The sequence below is a fragment of the Ranitomeya variabilis genome, chromosome 1, assembly GCF_051348905.1.
Source record: "Ranitomeya variabilis isolate aRanVar5 chromosome 1, aRanVar5.hap1, whole genome shotgun sequence".
Classification (NCBI taxonomy): Eukaryota; Metazoa; Chordata; class Amphibia; order Anura; family Dendrobatidae; genus Ranitomeya; species Ranitomeya variabilis.
In genome coordinates this window covers 1,016,999,467-1,017,025,914 of record NC_135232.1, presented here as the reverse complement: position 1 = coordinate 1,017,025,914, position 26,448 = coordinate 1,016,999,467, and positions in this window count along the sequence as shown.

Sequence of the window (26,448 nt, the reverse complement as noted above, 5' to 3'; positions counted from 1 at the left end):
TTACCATGTCGTGTAACAGAAATGTGAAAAAAGTCAAAGTGCGATAACATTGCAAAAAAAGTGCAATCCCACACTTGTTTTTTGCTTGGCTTTTTTGCTAGGTTCACTAAATGCTAAGGCTGTGTACACACTTTGCGGATTTGATTGCAGATCCGCAGCATTTTTTGCAATGTAAGTCTATGGGAGCCGCAGACTTGTGCACATGCTGCGGAAAAAGCCACACCGAAACACAGCTTTTTTTTCTCGCAGCATGTCACTTCTTTTGTGCCGAACTGCAGCGTTTCTGCACCTTTAGACTTTGATTGAGTCAGGCACATCCGCAGCAAAACCGCAGATGTAAAAAAGATGTGCAGTTTAGATGCGGATGTGGGTCCGAGAAACGCTGCAGTTTGGGAGGAAGGAAGTGTGTGGACGGTGACGGTGTGCGTGTATGTGTGTGCTGTGTCTGCGGGCTGTTCGGATGTGTGCGGTGCTGTGCGGGACTGTTCAGGTGTGTGCGGGGTCTGCGGGCTGTTCGGATGTGTGCGGGACTGTTCGGATGTGTGCGGCGCTGTGCGGGACTGTTCGGATGTGTGTGTGATTGTTCGGGTGTGTGTGGGACTGTTCGGGTGTGTGTGGGACTGTTTGGGTGTCTGTGGGACTGTTCGGGTGTGTGCGGGGCTGTGCGGGGGGGTCTTTTGGGTGTGTGTGCAGGCATCATCCGATGGGACTACAAGTACGCAACATCCAATCTACAGCTAATTCGGATGTAATCCGGGCAGTGGACATGCACCCTACACTATCCATACATCTATCAATAGATATACCTATCCAGATATATCTATAGATATAGGAATAGGTAGATGTATGCATCTATAGATCTATCTATATGTAGCTCTGTCTATCCATTTCATCTATCATCTATATGTCTATCTGTGTGTAATTAAGTGTGGGTTGGACAATAATGACATCACAAATCTTTTTTTTTGTTCAATAATACATCTTTATTTAGCTTTCAAAAACGCATACAAAAATGCACAAAAAACACGCAAAAAATGCAAAAAAATGCACCAAGAACTGCATCAAAACCACACAAAAAATCCGCATCAAAACCACGCAAAAAACATGAAAAAAACGTGAAAAAAATGCATCCAAAAAGCAGCGGCGTTTTCTGCAAGGAGATGTAGATTTTGTGCAGAAAAAAAAAAATTCCAAAGTTTGCTAAAAAGAAATAAAATAATTGCGCCATTTTCTGATACCCGTAGCGTCTATATTTTCTGAGATATCGGGTCGGGTGAGGGCTAATTTTTTTGCGCGCCGAGCTGTCGTTTTTAATGATACCACTTTTGTGCAGATATGTTCTTTTGATCGCCCATTATTGCATTTTAATGCAGTGTCCCGGCGACCAAAAAAAAAAAATGTTGTCTTTTGATTTTTTTTTCTCGCTATGCCGTTTAGCGATCATGTACATTTTTTTTTTGTATCGAAAACAGCTGACATGCTGCGGCTTTGAAGTGGGCTTACCGCCGAAGCCCACCTCAAAGCGGGGGATACTGCCAGCTGACGTACTATTCCGTCAGCTGGCAGAAAGGGGTTAATGAACAATATATTTCAGTTAAAAAAAAAAGAAAAAAAAATGGCGTGGGCTCCCGTGAAATTTTCTGCGCCAGAGGGGGAAAGCCGACGGCCGGGGGCCAATATTTGTAGCCTGCTATGAATATCAGCCAGCAGCTGTCTGCGTAGCCTTTACTGGCTATTAAAATAGGGGGATCCCCAAAAAAATGACGTGGGGCCCCCCTATATTTTATAGCCAGAAAGGCTACGCAGACAGCTGCGGGCTGATATTCATAGCCTAGGGAGGGGCCATGGATATTGGTCCCCCTGGCTACAAATACCAGTCCGCAGCCGCCCCAGAAATGGCGAATCTGTAAGATGCGCCAATTCCGGCACTTAGCCCCTCTCTTCCCACTCCCGTGTAGCGGTGGGATATGGGGTAATAAGGGGTTAATGTCACCTTGATATTGTAAGGTGACATTAAGCCGGGTTAATAACGGAGAGGCGTCAATAAGACACCTATCCGTTATTAATCCAGTAGTAATAAAGGGTTAATAAAACACACACATTAGGAAAAAAGTATTTTATTATTCTTTATTTAACCATACTTACCATACTTCAGCGCCTGCAAAAAACGTAAAATAATAAACCGTATACTACCTGTCCACCGTAGTCCAATTAATAACGAGTGTCCCATGACGATCTCCCTTATAGAACAGTGACATTGGGTGATGTCACTGCTATATAGGACCTTCAGTGATACACTGACAGGAGACAATGGCTCCTGCAGTGTACCACTGAGGTTACTATAGTTCACTGGTCTCACTTTATGGCAAAAAGCTGTGTTGGAACTTTCTCATACAGCAATGCCATAAAGTGAGACTAGGGACTATTTTCTCACAGGGGCGTAGGAATACATTGTGGGGAATACATTGTGGAAAGATACCTTCCTCCCCTCATTCTGTTCCTGGAGCCCCTGGTAAGCGGTCGCATCAGCTGATGCTCCTGCTCTCCACGGGAGATCGTCGAGGGACACTCGTTTTAATTGGATTTCTGCGGATCAGGGAGTATAGTGTTTGTTTATTATTTTAATCTTTTTTTACAGATGACACTGGCTTTGGGGAACAAAGTGACAAGTGATGGTGAGTATGTTCTCTGTTATATGTACTGTATGTCTATATGTATGTTGTATGTATGTACTGTATGTATGTACTGTATGTGGCATGTTGCATGATGTCACATGTTGCATGTCGGTGTATGTCGCATGTCGACGCATGTCGGCGCATGTCGCATGTCGGCGCATGGCGCATGCTGCATGTCGTCGCATGTCGTCGAATGGCGCATGGCGCATGTCGTCGCATGTTGTTGCATGCTGCATGGTGCATGTCATCGCATGGCACATGCCGTCGCATGTGTTGTCGCATGCTGCATGTCGCATGCTGCATGTCATCGCATGGCGCATGTCATCGCATGGTGCATGTTGTCGCATGTCATTGCATGCCGCATTTCATCGCATGGCACATGTCATCGCATGTTGTCGCATGCTGCATGTTGCATGTTGTCACATGTCACATGCTGCATGTCGTCGCATGTTGTCGCATGTCTCATGCTGCATGTCGCATTTTGTCACATGTCGCATGCTGCATGTCGTCGCATGTTGTCACATGTCGCATGGTGCATGTTGCATGATATCACATGTCGCATGGCGCATTGCGTTGCATGGTGCTTGTTGTCGCATGTCATCACATGTCCTGTATGTGTGTTCTATGTATGTATGTACTGTATATGTGTGGTTTTTTTTACATTCAACACATTAGCCGGATGATGGGACTACTACTGTCCCATCATTGGCTAATGTGTCACTCACTGTCTCTGTAGCAGGCAGAGCCCGATGGGATTTGTAGTCCCATCAGACAATGCCTGCACACAGAGAGAGAGACATGCACACACACCCCAAAGACCACCCCCCACAGCAGACCCGGCACATACCGGCGCCGGCCCCCACATACCGGCACCGGCCCCCACATACCGGCAACGGCCCCCACATACCAGCGCCGGCACGCAGAGCCCTGGCACCAGCACGCAGAGCCCCGGCATGCAGAGCCCCGGCGCTGGCAAGCAGAGCCCTGGCACCGGCAAGCAGAGCCCCGGCACGCAGACACTGGTGCCCGCACAATCCCTGCCTATCCCCGCCTGCCCCCAGCACAGCCCCACAGTCACCCTTAGCCCCACCCACAGCCCAGTCACTCTTGATGAGTGACTGCTGACTGTGCGGCTGGGTCACACCTGCTGCTGACGTCACGTCAATTTCCAGAGTCTGAAAATTGACGTGACGTCGGCGGAAATAAGCGGTGGCTGCAGCCTGGGGATCACGTGACCCGGACTCAGCCGCCGCTATAGCGCCGCTCTCAGGCGAAAACGGCAACAGAAGGAATTTGCACAATTCCTCAGGGGCCCCGGGGGGATACATTGGGGGTTAATTGAAAGTAGTGGACAACCCCTTTAATGGTATATGATTATATATTTGAAATTACAATCTAAGATCTGCAACATTTTTTTCTTTTTACATCAACAGAGCTGATTAAAGGATTACTTTAAAAATAAAATATTGTGGAAAATCTTTCCACATTTCTCTAATTCCTCTATGGGACTTCACCATATAATCATTTAATTGCCTCTATAGTACACTACAGGTGTTGAGTATTGCAGTGTATCTTCCATGTGTTTGTAAAACTAGTTGGCATCTTATTCAGCCCTGCCAATTGGAGTACAATGATGCTTGATCTGGGTGGATTCATTATCTTTTTCTCTCTTAAAACTTTGTAACACTGCTGGGTTGAGGTGAACGGATCTGGCAAAATTGTAATTCTCCTGTTTGCACTGTTTTTATCCCTGGAAATTCAATTTGTAAAGAAGTTAATCTTGTGAAATTCATGTCCCTTATTTTGCGTGGGGTCTCTATAGGTACAAGTGCATAATATGCATAATATTTAAGAAATAAAAAATCTTATGTTCACCTTACTGCTTACCTCTCTGGCCCCTACCTCACTCATTAGTCACCAAAGCATGTCTGCTCGTCACCACATCTTCTAAACTCTCGCAGCTCTTTCTGCTATCTCCTGTCCTCTCATAATCAGCCTGCCCTTCTGAGAGAGTTCTGTGCAAGAGTGTTGAAGTTCACAACATTATGTCACTGTGCCATGCATCTTAACCTTTAGCGCGCATGCCCAGAACCCTCCTGGGCCACACATGAAACCTAAAATTCTTGGCACATTGGCCAGCTAAGTTGGCACATAAGTGAATTACAAAAAATTCTACATTTTGGAGAAGGCAGATTTTTACAATATCTACTGTAAAAGAAAATAGTTGTTTGACTGTAGTGAAGTAAAATCCTTTAATGGTATAAAAAGGTATATTGGATCACTAGTGTATTACCTCAATATCAGTTATATGAGTTTGCAAAAAATGTGCTGTCAGCTTCCTCCATGAGATTATGGTTTGAACTGTATTGTTTTATTTGTGAAAAACTAACATTTTCCTTTACACTAAAATTGTTCTTACTTGATTGGGATATGGCACTAAACTATCAATTCATGTTAAACCCCGCTGACCTTATAAAGTCAGTGGTCAGAAAAACCTTATTATCCACTTTGTTGCACTTTCCAAATTCTCTTTTATTTTCTGTCTTTGATTCTACAGCTTTTCCTTTTCTGCCATTTTATTTTACCTTTTAGTCTATTGAAACAGCTCTGACAAGATTCAGTTACCTCCAGGCTTTAAAATCAAAAGGTTACAACTGCTGGACTTTTTGGTTGACCTATATGCTGCCTTTGATAAAACTGATCACTCTTGGTTTGTGAACATTAAAATTCAATGATACTTCACAGACCTAGGCAATCTCTCTTTTATGTATCTAAAATCTTTTATTGGTTAAAGCTATTCCCATTTTACTGTATTTAGTGTATATTGCAAATTGTGTACACTAAATTAAGTTTTATTGTATCCAGTGTATCTATTTATTGCTACATGTTATCATAAGGTCTACAGCAATTCATAAAGAAATGTAATATTGTTCCATACTTTGCATACATTTAAAAATACATGCTGCATCTTTTTTCTTACAAACAGTATAGGATTTTATTTGGAGACTGTGATGCAGCGGTATCACTGTACACAGTGAAAATGGCAGTGACCCAAGCAAGTTCAAACAAAACATTCCTTTAATGTTTTAGTCCACACAGTCCATAAGAATACACAGTAAACGGCTTTTTTGCAGTCCCTAAACAGGCCGGACTTCCCTTTGTACAGTTTCCCTGGGCGACCAAATGTTGGAACCAAGTCTCTTTACTCACACAGTGCAAAGCAAGCTATATCTTCCGGATCGCAGCCAGGTAAAAAGACAGCTAAATAAGCAGGGTGTCAGTCCCTTTGGTTCCTCTTTCCCCTGTGCTGCTTCACACAGGGAGTGCTCTGCAGACAACTGCTCTGTCTGCTTCCAAGCCCAACACCAATATGACTATGGAGTTAGTAATAGATAGGAGTCTTATATATGACTCTCCATAACAAACTGCTGAGCTTGATGTCATCTGAAAATACAAAGGTGACATCAACCCCACAAATATGAACCCCACTTGCCACCGCCACAGGGCAAGCGGAAGGAGCCAAGCAAAGCACCAGAATTAGAACATCTAACACATGCATCATTTCTGGGACAGCTGCGGGCTGCTATTTTTATGCTGGGGGTAATATCCATGGCCCCTTACAGTCTGAGATTACCAGCCCCAGCTACCCATTTTTTACTTTGGCTGATTGTCAAAAATAGATAGGCACATGCCTTTTATTATTTATTTAAATAATTTTAAAAAATGGCATGGGGACATCTCTCTTCTTGATAACCAGCCATGATACTGCTGACATCTGAGGAGTTACAGCCCACAGCTGTCAGTTTTGCCATGCTGGTTATCAAAAACAGAAAGATGTTTTTTTTCTTTATTTATAGTGCAGGAGATGGATGATGAATACTCCCATCAGCCTCTGCCACACCTGTTCTTGCTTTTATTAGTGGAAACAGGCATAGGCCAATGGGAGTAGTACTCACATTAGCTGAGACCTCTGTGACCAGAGGTAAATTTTTTACTGCTGGTCACACTTGCTGGCTGTCAGATAAACAGCAGCTCTGAAAGGCGGTAATGATCTTACCTCCAATCAGAGCCTCCGATGTTTCTCATGCTGTTATGCAGAAGACAGCATGGGAAACACCTGATTTTTTGGGGGTGCTGAACCCAAACAGTAATACGGACTTACTGGAGAAGTTTATTATTCAGGTTCACCCATCACTGCTTTTTACCAATTCATGAACCCGCCAATCCCCACTATTCTTGACAAGAGATGAGCAAACCTTTCAAAGTTCTATTCTGTATGATTCACCAACATCGTCGAATCGACGAACGTACCTGAGCCCTATTCGATTCAATTTTATTGGGAGGCCAAATCAAACATACCATATACACAACAACTTAATTGGTGACATAGATCTTCACAAGCAGCTAAAATTAGGTGCAGACACCAATAAAATTAGCATTAATTGACCCACAGTAGAAATTTGCCAATGGCACAACATCAGTCAGCCATGGGCCATGCATGAGGTATCAGGGTCTGGACCAGCATTTACAGCTTGAAATTGAGGTTTCAATGAGGACCTGGTGGTTAAGGGAGTGTTGTAAGCCTTCTTAGCTTGAGACCTGATACTTTGTGCAAAAGCTTATTTTTTTAGTTTCCTAGCCACACTCAGAAGACACAAACATCAGTTTTATAGACTACTACTGGTAGAAAAATGTAAGAATAGTAACAAAGGTAGTTGACTGATCAACTGACCCACAGTAGAACTTTTTGTAATGGCACAGAAACAGTCAGCCATGGCCCATGCATGAGGTATCAGGGTCTTGTCCATCATTTACAGCTTTGAATTTCCAAAAAATAATTGTCACACACCACTAAAGTGGCATCAATTTTCACAGGGTAGAAACAGAATAATAGGACTCTGACACACGTTCCACTACAGCCTACCCACCAGATACTGGTGCATTTGTTTGGAGGCTTCAGCAGGTAACCATCTCTGCTTTTTTCTCTGTGATTTTTTTTTTTTGTCAATTTTCTGGAGGATTTTTAAGTCCTCTTTGTGTGTCTGTGAGCTTTTTCCCACCAGATGGAGAGCCAACTTTGAATCTCCACATTTCCAAAAATTGTTTGTAACAACAGCAGTTGCAACAGCAGGCACAGAAGACACCAAAAATATGGCAAAGACTGCAATAATGTGAGATCAATACATTGTTAGGGCTAGCAGAATGCACAAAGTAATAGGGTGATAGATACAAAGTGCACTCGCAGCCCGGGGTCCACCGTGCAGAGATACCTGCTGCAAGTAATGGCGGATGGACACTGAGCTCACACGTGTGAAATGAAAGAGAGCTCTGTTGCCTCACAGAGTCATGCTGTACACAGGGACTAAAACCCTAACTAAAAGTTGTGCTTGCTCTGGAACTCTTCTGTGCTTACCGCACATATGAAGGAACCAGATGCTAAGCCTATGATGCTAAGTAGATGCTAGCTGCCTGCCTGAGTGTACAGCCCCAAGGCTAAACAGACTCACACCACTTATATACAGTGTGGCAGAGTATCCACTAGCAACTGCCAAGCACAAATGATACTAGCACATGGACATGCGGCCATGCAAACCTTTTATAGCTGTAGCAGTTCAGGACCTTCCTAGTGGACCAATAGGAGCTGCTACAGGACCTGAGTGTGTAACCCCCGACGTCCAATGAGAGGTCTTCCCCTGGGCATGCTCAGGAGGGGAAAAGCAGAAATTAGTCCCAGGAGCGCCGGCACGCCACCGAACACCGCTAGTTATAACGGCTGAACCTGGAAGGGCAGCAGTAACCAAATGTGCAGTATCTGTCCTGGCCAGGTGCTGGGACCGACATCTCCACTGAGCAGGCTCCACTGTGGCTGGAGAAGAATGGAGACCGCAGTGGACATGGCTCGAGATTCCCCCTGTGCAGCAGCAGGAATTCGACGCCTAACATACATAACAGTAAAAATGCCTAGTCTACACAATCTGCGACTGGGGTGCCAAAGATCCATGACTTGTTTATTTTGATGAAAGTTAGGCAGTCTACACTTCCAGGGGACTGTCTGGTGCGCTTATCCATCAGGACACCACCAGCAGCACTGAAGACATATTCTGAGATAGCATTGGCTGACGGGCATGACAAAACCTCCAAGGCGTGACAGGCGAGATCAGGCCATGCTTCCATTTTTTAATACTAAAATGTAAAATGGTCCAACCACCCCAATGGCATTGATATTGAGCTCCAGATACCACTGCACTATCTTCTTCAGTCATTCACAACATGCCATATCTGTAATCTATTCTGCTGGTCTAAAAAAATGTGTGAAACTACTCACAGAAATTGCTTATGACACTAACTTTGCTGCTGCTAATGTTTTTGAGATGATGTCTTGACGTTCTCAAGGTTGTATGTCTAGAACTGGGATGCACACTATGTGCCTCGCTGCTTTCTTGTGGGAAAACCGCTCTTAAAATTGTCTATAAGCATGCTTCAATACTGTAGCATGCGTGCATCCCTATCAAGGGAGGGAAGCATCTGGCTAAATTTACTCTTGCACTGTGGATCTAACAGAGCGATAACCCAGTATACAGCAGTCGCACTACTTCTAACCCTAAAAATACGGGCATCGTGTTTAAGATAGTGCAGCAAGAAAGCACACTTTTGTCAGGTGCTTACAAGAGGTTCAAGTCCATGGTGTGTTGGTGGTTGGGTAACACTCAAAGTTGCTTCCTCCATGCACTCCCGCCAACAGAAAGGAGATCATTATCCTCTTCATCTCCTGACTGTTGCACAATTATCACCTCAACCTCCTCCATTTGTTCCTCAGCTCCTGCATCTTCACTAACAGTTTGTCTGGTACCACGAGTATCAGAAAGTTTGATCGTTGTAAGCCACCCTCCCATGGCACACATCTGTGCCACCACAGTCCATAAATTTGAGATGTGTTATTCTTTCTACAACCTCCTATGCGTCAAATACTTCCACTGGGACCATCACCTCTTCACACTGACTATTCAAAATCTGCTCCAGCACTTAGATAACCGAAATAGTAATGCTGATGAAGGCATCGTCAGCGCTAATCATCTTAGTAGCCATTTCAAAATTGTGCAGAAGGGTGCAGAGGTCATTTACCTGTGCCCACTCCACAAGCATGATTTATATCATGTACGGACTGCATTGGCCCAGGCTATGCAAAAGCACCAGTGCTCATCATTGCTGATGCCATGATCACTGCAACATGTGTATAGTGGAAAACCAATGTATTGGAACATTGCTAATTAAACGGACCTTTGTAGTGATGCAAGAGAAATTGCTGTACTACCAGTTTGAGGATGTGAGCCATGCAAGGCATGTGTTAGGTTGTCACGGTGTAAGGCCAGGAAGTACGGCACCAGGTTTTCACCATTATTGCATACGACCTTCCCTGACTCACGGTTCAGTGGAGAAAGCCATTGCTGTAACTCGGCCTGTTACAGCTGTTCACAACTCTTGTGCTGTGTGACTGCAATCTCCAAGGCATATTAATTTAAACACTGCCTGCTTGTGGTGAGCCATGGCTGCGCAGTACGGAGGTGGGGGAGATCCTTCTGCACTGTTGGAAGGCGTGTATGATTAAGGGACAGGTTGAAGTCACAGGTGGTGGTCCTAGAGGAGGTGGAGGAAGCAGAAGCAGTGGACGAAGTGTTAGATACAGAGGTTTGTCCAGCAAGACTTGGTGATACTAAGACCTGTGAAGCAGACCCTTAACTGGCTGCCCCACAGCCACCATAGTCACCCAGTGTCCAGTAATATAGATGTATCACCCCTGCCTATATTTGCTCGTCCAGGTGTCATTGATGAAATGCACCCTGGCAGACAATGGTATTTTCTGCAGCTGGAGACCTGTGTAAGAAGACTTGAAATTGTGACGCAGGAAGAAGAAGCAGCAGATGGGGTTGATGGGATAGCCAGTGGTTGTAGAGGCCCGATAGTCCACATTTTAGCGTAGTGAAATTCCCACACTAAATCATGTTGATTGGGCATATGCCAGTTCATGCATGAAGTTGTCAAGTTATTATTATTAGTAGTATTTTAATTTTTGCCTCTACTGAGCTTTTTTCAAAATTTGACAGATAACATGTGTTGGGCCATCCTTTGCGGACTGAAAACCCCCAGGCTAGGCAACCCTTGCCATCCCTGCGAACTAGATAGACTCACGAACGGTGATGGCCAAAGCCAGAAATGGGGCTAAGTATGCAGTGCTTGTCGTGTTTGCATCGCTTTGTGTCTGTGTGGGAAGTTGCAAGGTAACCTTCTCATCTTCCTCCTCCTCCTCTGCCGAGCAACTCAGCTACATACCTGATACCTCATTGTCATCCTCTCTGTTCTCCCACTCCTCACCCTGAGAGTCACCCTCCTCCTCTTCCTAGGCTGACACCACAGTACAGTCCACTTGCTCCTCTGGCATCTGAGACTCATCAGAATGACCTTCACCCTTGGTCGGTAATGTCTGGTGATAAGGGTCTGGATTCTGCTTGGACGCTGCTTTGTCCAGTCCCAGATTTAACATGAAAAAAATTTGGCCATCGGTGTAGATGCTTTCCTCCTCTTGAATCTCTGATTCGGTAGCACAGACCTCTAATACCCATGGAATAAAATGTGTAAGCAGCTCTTCAGAATGGCCCATCTGAGGTTCACCACAGTGAGTTGGGTGCTGGGAAATTTTTGATGCTGGGGGAAACAAGGATGATTCGGGTGCCACCTCTGAATTGTACTGTATCTAATGTTAAGGTCAAGGAAGAGGAGGAGAGGCCCCTTAATCCAGCCCTTGTGATCCACTGTAGCACATGCTCTTTCTGAGCCTTATCTACAAGTCGTACTGCTGTGCAGCTGCTAAAGAAAGGGAGTCAAGTAGCCTGACCAGTAACAGATGTTGTTATTGGTCTTTGGATAGGAGAACATGATGTTTGTTCAGTTGAGCTTTCATTCACATTAACAACTAACTCATGTACATGTTGAACACCAAGCCTATTCCCCCTTTACTACAAGCTTACTTTTTCCCACTCATGTTGTAAGTAGACTTCCCCTCTTGTAAACTGCTGTTTCACAACTCTCAGTCACCTCTCACAAAATTAACAATCACTTTTTAATTTCCTAGATAGTGTGCCTGAACATCATTGTTATACCTAATGATTTTTAAGTGGAAATCTGGCCTTCTGATTTGCCACTGAGAAACAGTTTTAGCACAAACAATTTGGTGTAGGTAATTGGGTCTTGTGACTGCACCACTATATTGGGCCTAACAAATTTTACGTGAAAATCTGGACATCTGTTTTGCCACTGAAACACAGGTTTAGCCCAAACGATTTGGAGTAGCAAATGGGGCTTCCAGAGACTGCCTCACAGTTTTTGCACAATCTACTTTGATGCTGGAAGATCGATTTCACCCAGGACAAGATCCTATCTATTTAACTGACAAGTTCACTTTCAGCACTGGTGCTAGCAAAACAAGATGTCCACTTTTTATATGGCCAGAGACATGACTTTGGCAGCCAATCACAGAAGACCTAATATCATGAAGTTGTGTAAAGTTTCTTCCCCTGCTTGGTTGCCGGAAATCAACACACATAAAGTTAAGGGAAAAAAAGCATGCAGAGCTGCAGTAACCTCTCAACACGCTCCTCTAAACTCTCTAACGACCACTGATCATCATACAGCACCACTATCATAGCCATAGTAATAAAAAAAGCATTAGTGAAAACACAATGATTTACCAAAGTGTGATGGATTTTTGCCGACTTTGAGTGAAAATACCTGTCAAAGCAAACAAAGCAAATTCAAATGTGCTATGTTCGTGCCTAATTTAAGATTGGCTAATGTTTTCTGAACACATTCGCACATCTCTATTCTTGACAGCCGCATTTTTGTTTTTTATCATACATTTATAAATTATTGTTTTGATATTGAATAAATGATTGCCTCTTTTTTTCCACAAAATATGTGAAAAAAATAAATCAATAAAAAAAAATATTTTTACATCACTTTTACATTTTTTTTTTAAATCAGGGAAAATAAATAAAAAATATAATCACATTTACTACAAACAAAAATTATATTGTGTTCCCCTTTCCATTGAAATATTTTATGTATTTTATGTATATACTGTATATACTCGATTATAAGCCGAGGCACTTAATTTTGCAACGGAAAACTGGGTAAGTTTATAGACTCAAGTATAAGCCAGGTATGCATTGTCCCCTCATACCTGTTCTGCTATGTGTGGCTCACCCATCCTGTCCTGGTATGTGGTTCCCCGTTTTGTCCTGGTATGTGTGACTCCCCCCGTCCTGTCCTATCATGTGTGGTTCCCCGTCCTGTCCTGCTATATGTGGCTCCCCCCATCGTGACCTGGTATGTGTAGCTCCCCCTGTTGTATGCATGGCTTGGCTCCTCCGGTCATTGTATGCATGGCTCACCCCCCATCCTACTCCCCTTTCTCGCTCCGTCACTGCATCTCTGTTATTCCGGCACAGCAGCTCTCCTGTGCTGAGCAGTCACATGGTACCACTCATTAAGGTAATGAATATGTGCTCCACGAGTATGGGAGTGGAGACGCATGCATATTCATTACCTTAATGAGTGGAACCACATGACCGATCATCACAGGAAGAGCTGCAGGCACCAGGATGATGAAGATGCAGGAACGGAGATGCAGAGACAGAGATTCAGCGACGGCATCTGGAGTTTGGGTATTATGTCTTCTGGAAGCTGGCGGCTGCAGCTGCAGCTGTCACTGTGCCACAGCCGTTGGCTCCTGCCGCTGCTCCACTGCTCCCCTGCCAGTTTTTCAGAAAATGATTTGTGTATAAGCCGAGGGGGGCTTTTTCAGCACAAAAAAAAGTGCTTAAATCTCGGCTTATACACTAGTAAATACCGTACATTTTTTAATGCGGGCTGGGCTTGGACTTAATTTATTTATTTATCCGGTTTTTCCTGAAGCAGTTCCTGTCCATCCAGTCTGAGCTAGCTCCTACCACTGCCTGCACATTAGCCACCCCCAACAGCACCTGCCTGCCAAGATATCAGCCATGCCCATCATCATTTGCCTGTACATCAACCATGCTCACCTGCCTGCCAGCGTATCAGCTGTGCCCACCTTCCAGGGGTGACGAAGCATTTCAGTGCAAAACGCGCGTCGGGTGTGGTGGGTCCCCAGGTCCTTCCTCCTGGTAAATATACTCATACCTTATATTTACACAGCATTTACATGATCTGAGTTAGGCTGTTTAGCTGACTTTATCTCTCTTATAGGTGTGTTGTAGATATTTGTATATATATTTATATGTTATTATTTATTTTGCACCTTGTTACTGTGATTTACATCTTTATAAAGAGGTTGTTTCCTGTGTGGATCCCACTGTTGATGCTGCACTTGTGGTTACTGCCCCAATTTTTATACAGTGATTGCAGCGGTGCTGCGATCTGCTCTCACTGTACGGCTGCACTCAGAGCAGGAAGCAGACGGCAAGGGACCTGAAGGACACCGACGGGTGAGCATGTACGGTTTGTTTTTTTACGTTTACGCTGGTAACCAGGGTAAACATCGGGTTACTAAGCGCGGCCCTGCGCTTAGTTACCCGATGTTTACCCTGGTTACCCGGGGACTTCGGCATCGCTCCAGCGCCGTGATTGCAACGTGTGACCGCAGTCTACGACGCTGGAGCGATATTCATACGATCGCTGCGACGTCACGGATCGTGCCGTCGCAGCGATGAAAATTTCAATGTGTGACGGTACCCTTAGAATACAGACTCAAGGACACAGGTTCAGAAAAGAACAAATACTGGTATAGCTTCAAGGTACAGGCATGGGCATACAGATCCAGTGAAACAGCTTTGGGCAATAAGTGGACCTAACAATGGACTTAACAGCTTACAGACAAGCTAGACACTAAAGTACATGATGTTGAACAGGCACCTTCCAAATGGGGGAATGTGCCTTAAGTACCAAATGCCCCCCTGGTATTGGCTGTGGACATCTTAGGAGCGCAGGAGTCTCTTTAAGAACAAGGAAGTTCCCACTCTTTCACCAAAGCTATGGGTGAGTTATGGATGGAAGAAGAGATAATGGCCATCTATGCCAAACAGAATAGAAAAGGAAACAAATTATTACATTACAGAAAGTGTTCAGACCCCTTTACATTTATCACTATTTGTTTCATTGCGGCCATTTGGTAAATTTAAAAAAAAGTATTTTTTTTTCTCATTAATATACACTTTGCTCCCCATCTTGACTGTAAAAGAACAGAAATGTAGTATTTTTTGCTAATTTATTAAAAAGAAAAACTGAAATATCACATGGTCATAAGTATTTAGACCCTTTGCTCAGTATTGAGTAGATGCATCCTTTTGAACTAGTACAGCCATCAGTCTTCTTGGGAATGATGCAACAAGTTTTTCACACCTAGATTTGTGGATCCTCTGCCATTCTTCCTTGCAGATCCTCTCCAGTTCCACAGGTTAGAGGGTGAACGTTCATGGACAGTCATTTTCAGGTTTCTCTAGAGATGCTCAATTGTGTTTAGGTCAGGGCTCTGGCTGGACCTACCTGTCAAAAATGGTCACAGAGTTGTTCTGAAGCCATTCCTTTGTTATTTTAGCTGTGTGCTTAGGGTCATTGTCGTGTTGGAAGGTGAATCGTCGGCCAATTCTTGACGTCCAGAGCACTCTAGAAGAGGATTTCATCCAGGATATCTCTGTTCTTGGATTCATGTTTCCTTCAATGGCAAGCCGTCATCCTGTCCCTGCAGCTGAAAAACACCCCCATAGCATAATGCTGCCACCACTATGTTTCACTGTTGGTTTTGTATTGAGCAGGTGATGAGCAGTGCCTGGTTTTCTCCACATGCACTGCTTAGAATTGTCACCAAAAAGGTCTATCTTCATCTCATCACACCAGAAAATCTTATTTCTCATAGTCTGGGAGTCCTTCATGTGTTTTTTAGCAAACTCAATGCAGGCTTTCATATGTCTTGCACTGAGGAGAGGCTTGACAGGTGGAGGGCTTCAGTGATAGTTGACTTTGTGGAACTTTCTCCCATCTCCCTACTGCACCTCAGGAGCTTAGCCATAGTGATCTTGGGTTCTTCTTTCCCTCTCTCACCAAGGCTCTTCTAACACGATTGCTTAGTTTGACTGGACAGTCAGGTCTAGAAAGACTTCTGGTGATCTCAAACTTCTTCCATTTGATGATTAAGGAGGCCATTGTGCACTTAGGAACCTTGAGTACTGCAGAAATTCTTTTGTAACCATGGCCAGATCTGTGCCTTGCCACAATTCTCTCACTGAGCTCCTTGGCCAGTTCCTTTGACCTCATGATTCTCATTTGGTCTGACATGCACTGTGAGCTGTGCGGTCTTATATAGACAGGTGTGTGCCTTTCCAAATCAAGTCCTATCAGTTTAATTAAACACAGCTGGACTCCAATGAAGGAATAGAACGATCTCAAGGAGGATCACAAGGAAATGGACAGCATGTGACTTAAATATGAGTGTCTGAGCAAAGGGTCTGAATACTTATGACCATGTGATATTTTAGTTTTTTTTTATTAAATTTGCAAAAAATTTTGCATTTCTGTTTTTTTTTCAGTCAAGATGGGGTGCAGAGTGTACATTAATGAGAAAAAAATAACTTTTGGGAATTTACCAAATGGCTGCAATGAAACAAAGAGTGAAAATGTCAAGGGGTCTGAATACTTTCTGTACCCACTGTATGCTCAGCATTTACGCCATTGGTGAGAACCTGTGCAGTATGACATTATAATGTCACTGCATGGTGGTAATATCAGTCTCAGTACAGTGGTTTTGATTGATGATCAGTATGGCAGTATTATCACTACTCCGTATGCTGGTAATATGTGATTATGGTTTGGTGATGTTTATCTGTTGGGCTATGTTCACATGATAGGTATTTGGTGAAATTTTCTGCAGCATTTATGCACCTGCTAGGTTACATAACTGTTTTTATCGTGTTTGTGGTGCTGCGATTTTTGGCTATTTTGGTTTGTCATATCTAAAAAAAGTTGTTTGTTTTTTATACTTTCTGATATTTTGACTTAGATAAAACTTTATTGATACAGTCATGTGTGTATTACATCCATTTTTTTTATCTGCATATATTACTCATCTAATGAATGTCTATGAGGAAAGTCCGCTCATAAAAAGCAACATACTCGCAAGAGAAATTGACATGTTGCAGATTTGAAACATGCACCGCAGGTCAGTTTATGCTGATCAGGCTGCCGTCACACTAGCAGTATTTGCTCAGTATTTTACATCAGTATTTGTAAGCCAAAACCAGGAGTGGAACAAATAGAGGTAAAGTATAAGGGTACCATCACACAGTGCCATTTTCATCGCTACGACGGCACGATTCGTGACGTTGCAGCGTCGTATGATTATCGCTCCAGCGTCGTAGACTGCGGTCACACGTTGCAATACACGGCGCTGGAGCGATAATTTCATGACATATTTGCGATGTAGAAGCCGTTGGTTACTGTGCGCACATCGTATACAACCTGTGTCACACGATGCAATCATGCCGCCACAGCGGGACACTAGACGACGAAAGAAAGTTTCAAACGATCTGCTACGACGTACGATTCTCAGCGGGGATCCGGATCGCAGTAGCGTGTCAGACACTACGATATCGTAACGATATCGCTAGAACGTCACGAATCGTGCCATCATAGCGATGAAAATGGCACTGTGTGACAGTACCCTAACGAAACATATGCACCACTTCTGCATTTATCACCCACTCCTGTTTTTGGTTTACAAATACTAATGTAAAATACTGACTAGGGTTGATGTTGTGAATTTGCTTTTTGGCTCCCTCTAGTGGTTACTAGTGATTTGACTCTGGGTATGTCAGTCATCCCTTGTATGCTCACCTGGGCCGTTAGTTCAGGGGTGTTGCTATATAAGCTCCCTGGACCTTCAGTTCAATGCCTGGCAACGTTGTAATCAGAGCTAATCTGTTGTGCTCTTGTCTACTGATCCTGGTTCCTGCTAGATTAAGCTAAGTCTGCTTTCTTGCTTTTTGCTATTTGTTTTTGTTTGCATTTTTGTCCAGCTTGTACATTATCTGTATCCTAACCTTGCTGGAAGCTCTAGGGAGGCTGGAGTTCTCCCCCCGGGCCGTTAGACGGTTCGGGGGTTCTTGAATTTCCAGTGTGGATTTTTGATAGGGTTTTTGTTGACCATATAAGTTATCTTACTACATTCTGCTATTAGTAAGTGGGCCTCTCTTTGCTAAACCTAGTTCATCTCTGTGTTTGTCATTTCCTCTTACCTCACCGTTATTATTTGTGGGGGGCTTGTATCCAACTTTTGGGGTCTATTCTCTGGAGGCAAGAGAGGTCTTTGTTTTCCTCTTCTAGGGGTAGTTAGTCCTCCGGCTGGCGCGAGACATCTAGCGACCAACGTAGGCATGTTCCCCGGCTACTTCTAGTGTTGGCGTTAGGAGTAGATATATGGTCAACCCAGTTACCACTGCCCTATGAGCTGGATTTTTGTACTTCGCAGACTTACTTGTTCCTCTGAGACCCTCGCCATTGGGGTCATAACAGGTTGAGCAAAACGTATCGGACAAATTCAAAAATTGCCGACTTTCGGCAAAGTCAGGTTTCATGAAACCCAATCCGATCCTAGTGTGGGATCGGCCATGCGGTCGGCGATCTTCGTGCCAAAGTCGCGTTTCATATGACGCGTTTTTCAGCCAATGAAGGAGGACGCAGAGTGTGGGCAGCGTGATGACATAGGTCTCGGTCCCCACCATCTTAAAGAAAGGGCATGACAGTGATTGGCTTGCTTTCTGCAGCATCACAGAGGGTATAAAGGGGCGTGCACGCCGACCGCCATCTTACTTCTGCCGATCGTAGCATTTGGAGAGATTGCTGCAGCTTCATCAGAAGAAGGGATATAGTTAGAGAGGGAAGATTAACCCCCAAACCTCTTGAGCAGTAGCAATTTCCACTGTCCAACACCACCTTTTTTTTGCAGGGACAGTGGAGGGTATATTTTTGTGCATCAGCTCTGTAGCTTATTAGGCTGCCTTATAAGGCTCCCTGATAGCTGCATTGCTGTTTGCATGCTGCTGTGCAAACCAACTGCTTTTTTAAAAGCAAAAATCCTGTTGCTCCTTTCTGCACAGTTATCTTGTTTATTTGTCCACACTTTTGTGTGCAGCAGTCCTTTGTATTGCTGCCATACTTGTCCTGAGATCATTGTAGGGAGATTGAAATTGTACTACAGTCCTTGTATTTTTTCATATATCTTCCAGCCCCTTTCTGCCACTTACATTGTGTTGTGTTATACACTGGGCTGCCTGAGTTTTGGTGCAACCTCCCCCCCAAAAAAGGGAGATTCAAATTGTCACAAAGTGGATATACGTCAGTTCTGTTAGTTTTTTGCATATCAGCCAGCCACGTTCTGCCACTTACATTGTGTTGTGTAATACACTGGGCCAGAGTTTTGGTGCAGTCTCCCCCAAAAAAGGGAGATTTAAATTCTCAACAAGTTTATATACACCTTCTACCTTGTTTTACAGTACCATATAACGGTTGTTATTTTGGTTAGATTTTCCCAAAAATGAGGAAGTCTGATGGAAGAGGCCGTGGGTGGTCGTTGCCAGCTGGTACTGATGGTGGTGGTGGTGGTGGAGCATCTGGTGGTAGTGGGAAAAGCAAAATAGCACCTAAGGCTGGAGGTGTTGAGCCAGCGTCATCGTCTGGCTACACAAGGCCTCGAAGGCTCCCTTATCTTGGAGTAGGAAAACCGCTTTTAAAGCCGGAGCAGCAGGAAAAAGTTTTGGCTTTCCTTGCTGACTCAGCCTCTAGCTCTTTTGCCTCCTCTTCAGAAAGTTCAAAATATAAAAGCAGCGAGTCATCAGTGGATGCTCCCGGTCAGGAACAAGTTGTTTCCTTGTGTCCTTCACCCAAACCAAAAGAGAAGGATGCGTCAGGCGACACTACAGGTTACTCCATGGCGCTCTTTACACATACCATGCATGAGTTAAAAAGGGAAATTGTTAACTGCCCATTACAAGATGAATGGGACATGGAGTGCACTGATGCACAGCCACAGCTAAATTATTATGCTGTTCCATTGACTCAGATCACTACATTGCCCTCGCAGTTTACTGAGACAGAATCTGACCCTGATGAGACTATGGAGCCCCGTCCCGAACGCTATAGCACCTTACACGGTGACACAGAGGAAGGTGCACATGACATTGAAGAGGAGGTGATAGATGACCCAGTTGTTGACCCAGATTGGCAGCCATTGGGGGAAGAGGGTGCCGCTGCCAGTAGCTCAGAAGCGGAGGTGGATGATCCGCAGCAGCCATCTACATCGCAACAGGTGTCATCTGGCAGGCCTGTATCAGGCCAAAAATGTGTGTCAAAAACAGTTTTAGGACAGCGTGGTCATCGGGTGAAAGTAGCACAGCATGCAATGCCTGAAAAGGTATTCAATAGTAGGAAGAGTGCAGTGTGGCAATTTTTTAACCAAGATCCAAATGATCAGTGCAAAGTTATCTGTAATAAATGCTCAAAGACCTTTAGCAGAGGGAAGAATCTTCAAAATTTAAATACAACGTGCATGCATAGACATTTAACCAGCATGCACTTGCAAGCCTGGACTAACTACCAAACATCACGTACCGTTGGTGCACCTGCTCAGAATGAAGGTAGTCAGCAATGCTACATTGCTTCCCTCATTGTAAGCCCACCGGTTAGGACACCACCAGCAGCATATGTGGAGGTATTGTCGCAAGGCCAAAGCAGTCAGGGAATCACAAGGTTATTGGTAGGAAACACTGTATGTAGGCCAACATGAAGAATAGCATCACCAACCCTCTCTCAATACGCCATGTCCACCACCACCGTTAGTTCCACCATATGCAGCTCTCCAGTCCAGCTCACCCTACAAGAGACTCTTGTTAGGAAAATAAAGTATTCATCCTCTCATCCGTGTACACAGGGTTTGAACGCCCACATTGCTACACTAATCTCGTTAGAGATGATGCCCTACCGGTTGGTTGAAAGCAAAGCTTTCAAAGACTTGATGGCCTATGCAGTACCACGCTATGACCTACCCAGTCGGCACTTCTTTGCGAGAAAAGCCATCCCAGCCCTCCACCAGCATGTCAAAGACCGCGTTGTCCATGCACTGAGGCAATCAGTCAGTGGAAAGGTGCACCTCACAACAGATGCATGGACCAGTAGGCATGGCCAGGGACATTACGTGTCCATCACGGCACACTGGGTTAATGTGGTGGATGCAAGGTCCACAGGGGACAGCCATAGTGGGACAGTTCTACCTAGCCCATGGTCTAGGAAGCAGTTGGCTGTAGGCATTCGCCACCCCTCCTCCTCCTCCTCCTACAGAAGCAAAAGTTCATCCACGGAGCGAAGTAGCACGACCACTCCTGTTGTGGATTCTGTTTGCAGGCTCCCTCTGGTGGTTACTGCTGGTACTGGGTGACTTTGGTGGGTTGCGGCCTTTGGTTTCCATCTGTCCATCAGAGGCTGGGTGTTTCCTATTTTACCTGGCCTTTCTGTCATTTCCCTTGCCGGCTATCAATGTGTTCAGATGTGCTCTGTTTGGTTCCTGCCTACCTGCTCCCAGATCTTTCAGGATAAGCTAAGTGCTGATTTTCAGTTGTTTGGTTTTTTGTCCAGCTTGCTTAGAATGTCTCTTTGTTAGCTGGTTGCTCTAGTGGACTGAGGTTCTCCCCATGTGCCATGAGTTGGCACATGGGTTCTTGTAATCTCAGGATGGTTTTTTTGATTAGGGTTTTTTGCTGACCGCTCAGTCCCTTTTTGTGTCATTCTGCTTTCTAGTTTTCAGCGGGCCTCTATTTGCTAAAACTATATACATCATCTCTATGTGTGTGCCTTCCTCTCATTTCACCGTCAATACATGTGGGGGGCAACTATACCTTTGGGGTTAATTCCTCTGGAGGCAAGTGAGGTCTTTGTTTTCTCTGCAGTACTAGTTAGCTCTTAGGCTGGTGCGTGGCGTCTAGAACCAACGTAGGCACGCTCCCTGGCTATCTCTAGTTGCGTTTGTCAGGCGTAGGGCAGCGGTCAGCCCAGGTTCCATCACCCTAGAGCTCGTCCGATATTTATTATACTTTGCTTATCCTGTGCTATCCCTAGCCATTGGGGATTCATGACTCACTCCATCCACAGCTGCCAGTGTTGCACACGAGGTGTCCCATTATCAAACAGCTAGTGGTAAGCATCAGCAGGCTGTGTTACAAATGAAGTGTTTGGGCGACAACAGACACACCGCGGAAGTACTGGCTGAGTACTTGCAGCAACAAACGCAGTCATGACTCAGCAGTGTACATCTTGAGGCAGGCAAGGTAGTCAGTGATAACGGAAGGAATTTTATGACTGCCATAGCCCTTTCAGAACTGACACACATACCTTGCCTGGCTCACACCTTGAACCTGGTGGTGCAGTGCTTCCTCAAAAATTATCCGGAGTTACCAGCCCTGATCCTGAAGTTGAGAAGACTTTGCTCGCACATCCGCTGGTCGCCCGTACACTCCAGCCATATGTAGAACCATCAGCAATCACTGAATCTTCCCCAGCACTGCCTAATAGTCGACGTTGCAACAAGGTTAAACTCCAAACTTCACATGGTTCAGAGGCTGTGCGAACAGAGGTGTGCTGTAATTAATTTGTGGGAGGATACACATACACGGGCAGGCACTAAGATAGCAGACATGGAGATGTCTGGTGTGCAGTGGTCGAAGGTACAAGACCTTTGTCAAGTCCTTCAGTGTTTTGAGGAATGCACACGGTTGGTAAGTGCAGACGACGCCATCATAAGCATGAGCATCCCACTAATCCGTCTGCTGATACAAAGTTTGATGCACATTAAGGAGCAGGCGTCTGCAGCCGAGGAGGAGTTAAGCCTTGATGACAGTCAGCCATTGTCTGCTCAGGGAACTCTCCTTGACGAGGTGGCGGACGAAGAGGAGGAGGAGGATGATGGCAATGAATATTTATGGGAGGAGGATGCTTCTCAGGGGCAATAGAAACTGGTGTCATTGCAAGGTCAGGTACAGGGTTTTTGCGTTAGACAAGTGATGTTGATTTGCCATTGGCCCACATGGCGGATTATGTTTTTTGTATCCTAAAAAGGGACCCCCGCATTATCAAAATGATGACCGATGATGATTACTGGTTGGCCTGCCTCCTGGATCCCCGCTATAAAAAGGAAATTGCAAAATATCATGCCACATGAGAACCTTGAGCAAATATTGGCTACCAAACAAGCAACTCTTGTAGACTGTTTGGTTCAGGCATTTCCAGCACACGGCGGTGGTGATGGTTCTCACACGAGCCGTAGGGGGCAACATGGCAGAGGTGTTAGAGGTGCACCAATCCGAAGTGGCATTGGACAGAGGGGTTTTATGACCAGGTTGTGGAGTGATTTTGCAATGACCATGACATGACAGGTACTGGTGCATCGATTCAAAGTCAAAGGAGACAGCATTTCTCCAGTATGGTTACGAACTACTTTTCCTCCCTTATCGATGTAATCCCTCACAGGTCATTCCCCTTTGATTACTGGGCATCTAAAATAGACACCTGGCCAGAATTGGCAGAATATGCATTACAGAAGCTCGCTTGCCCAGCTGCAAGTGTGCTATCAGAAAGAGTCTTCAGTGCTGCTGGTTCAACACTGACCGAAAAAAGGACACGTCTGGCTACCCAAAATGTTGATGATCTAACCTTCATTAAAATGAACCAATCATGGATTTCAAATTATTTGGCCCCATCTTCCCCTGCTGACACATAGCTTGCCTGAAAAATGTCTTGCTTTTGGCCTCCTCTTACTGACTGCGTCAATTCCTTCATTTGCAGCTGCTGAATGTCCACCATCAGCCATTTTTATACCTCCCTAAATGGGCTGACTCCCCCCACAGGGCCGTGGTCACCACCTGGCGCAAGCACCCCTGTGCGAGTGGTGTTTGCCTGGACAGGTGGGTGTGCCCACTCTTGGGCGACGGCACTGGCACAGGGTCCCTCATAGTACAATGAAGTGTCTCTGGCAGTGGTGGTGCACAACCAACATCAGGCACACCGTCGTAATATGAGGGGCCCTGTGCCAGTACTGCCGCCCACGAGAGAGTGTTCCCCCCCAGCTCGAACAGTGCTCTATCACTTGCAAAATTACCTCTTACTGCTCCACCACTGTGTAGTCTGTGCTGTTAAATCCTTCAATGGCATTGCCAATACAAATTTGTTGAAATGATAGATGATAGTTAAAATATACAGGGGCCCTGGCCTCCATTTAGACCAGTTAATATTTTGCGCCTACTACCACTGTCTGCTACTCAGCAGAGGAGCCCACCCCTGTACCTAGCTATGCCACCTGTTTATTTATGAACAATTTTTTGGCAGACATTTAGCCCACTTTTTATTATTTGGGCCTACTAACTTAGTCTGCTACTCATTACAGTTTTCCTCCACTGAACAAAGCAATGCCACCTGTTTAGTCCTGTTACCACATTTGAACTGCATTTAGCCTACTTACTTATTTGGTATAGAAAATGTTTCAGCACAGCCTGCTAGGGAGGTGCACAAATATATGTTCCCAAACCTTAATACGTGAAATAATTTATAATTGGCACACTCCAGAAATGTGATGCAAAGGGGAATATTTAATGTACATACAGTAGTCACAAACGTTTCGGTCCGCGTGGACCTTCATTAGTGTGCTACAGGGACAAAAACCAATATACAATGTGCATAAACATAAATACAGAGGGAAAAACATAAGAAAAAGAATAAAGAAAATAAAATTATATACATCAGAGAGAATAAAAAAAGGTCATACTTATTAGTGAAATACAATCATATAAGAATACCTGCAACATAAAGAGCTGAATAAATGGAGCTTAAATGAATATTGCAGGACCTTGTAAGGCCACAAAGCTCATATGGACAGGAGTGCAATGTAAATTTAGTGGAGATGTGCAGAGTTTCACGAAACCCGACTCGATCCGAAAAAAGTAAAAGTCGCTCAACTCTAATACTGACCAAATACTGCTAGTGTGACGGCAGCCTTAAAAATAAATACACAGTGGGCATGAGATTTCTATAATTTCCATCCAAGCTACTGGAACTATAAAACATTGCATTTTTTTGCTCAGTGAGAATAGAAAGCTTCAAAAACTCATTGTTGAACTTAAACTTACACTGTATTATTATTATTATTATTATTATTATTATATCTTACAAGGCAGTATTATTGGAAATTTAGTAGTAAATCTCAAATTCCTTCAGGCAGGGTAATATTAGCAATAGAGACGTCAATCTGGGGAAGGGCGCAGTGACACTATGGGCATGTGTGCCTTCAAATAATAGGGTTTCATTCCAGTCCCAGTCCATCCCTGCCTATACCTGATAGGGTAGGTAGTTAGCAGAAGATGTAAAGGTTCATTGTGGAAGAGTATTAGTTTTCCCATATTTTTACATATTTTCTCTGTAATTAAATATATTTGTTCCATTTCAATAACTTTTTTTCTTGATGTTAGCAGCTATTCAATGTTTTAAACTTGCTACAAACAGACATCTTTGTGCCGTTTTTTAGAGTCTAGCTTTTTTTTCTTGTCAATACAGAAAACTACAAGAAGAAGGCAACATTTCGCAAGTTAAACTTTTGGAGTTGTTTGCTTTATTTCTATGAAGTATGATCATTTTGTGTAAGGCAGTCACAGTTTGTGCACACAAAATAAATAATTTTAATTGGCTAGTTGTATCCTAATGTTACTAAAAAGTCTTAGGAAATAAATATGGTATATTTTATGCCCAGAAGCAGACATCGTGGAGTCCTGTGAAGCAGTCCAATTTATAGAGTAGAGCGATCACAGCAATGTGTAACAGCCTCCGGAAAATATTTGTATCTCCATAACAATCATTTTCATGCTAAGAAATTCAAGGACACAACATTTTCTGGGAACTTTTATTAAATGTTGAAGTTATAAAGAAAAAAATATGGATGTTTTAACCCCTTAACCCCCAAGGGTGGTTTGCACGTTAATGACCGGGCCAATTTTTACAATTCTGACAACTGTCCTTTTATGAGGTTATAACTCTGGAACGCTTCAACGGATCTTGGAGATTCTGACAATGTTTTCTCGTGACATATGGTACTTCATGATAGTGGTAAAATTTCTTCAATATAACTTGCATTTATTTGTGAAAAAAATGGAAATTTGGCGAAAAGTTTGAAAATTTCACAATTTTTTAAATTTGAATTTTTATGCCCTTAAATCACAGAGATATGTCACGCAAAATACTTAATAGGTAACATTTCCCACATGTCTACTTTACATCAGCACAATTTAGGAACCAACATTTTTTTGTTAGGGAGTTATAAGGGTTAAAATTGACCAGAAATTTCTCATTTTTACAACACCATTTTTTTTAGGGACCACATCTCATTTGAAGTCATTTTGAGGGGTCTATATGACAGAAAATACCCAAGTGTGACACCATTCTAAAAACTGCAAGGTGCTCAAAACCACATTCAATAAGTTTATTAACCCTTCAGTTGTTTCACAGGAATTTTTGGAATGTTTAAATAAAAATGAATTTAACTTTTTTCACACAAAATTTATTTCAGCTCCAATTTGTTTTATTTTACCAAGGGTAACAGGAGAAAATGGACCCCAAAAGTTGTTGTACAATTTGTCCTGAGTACGCTGATACCCCATAT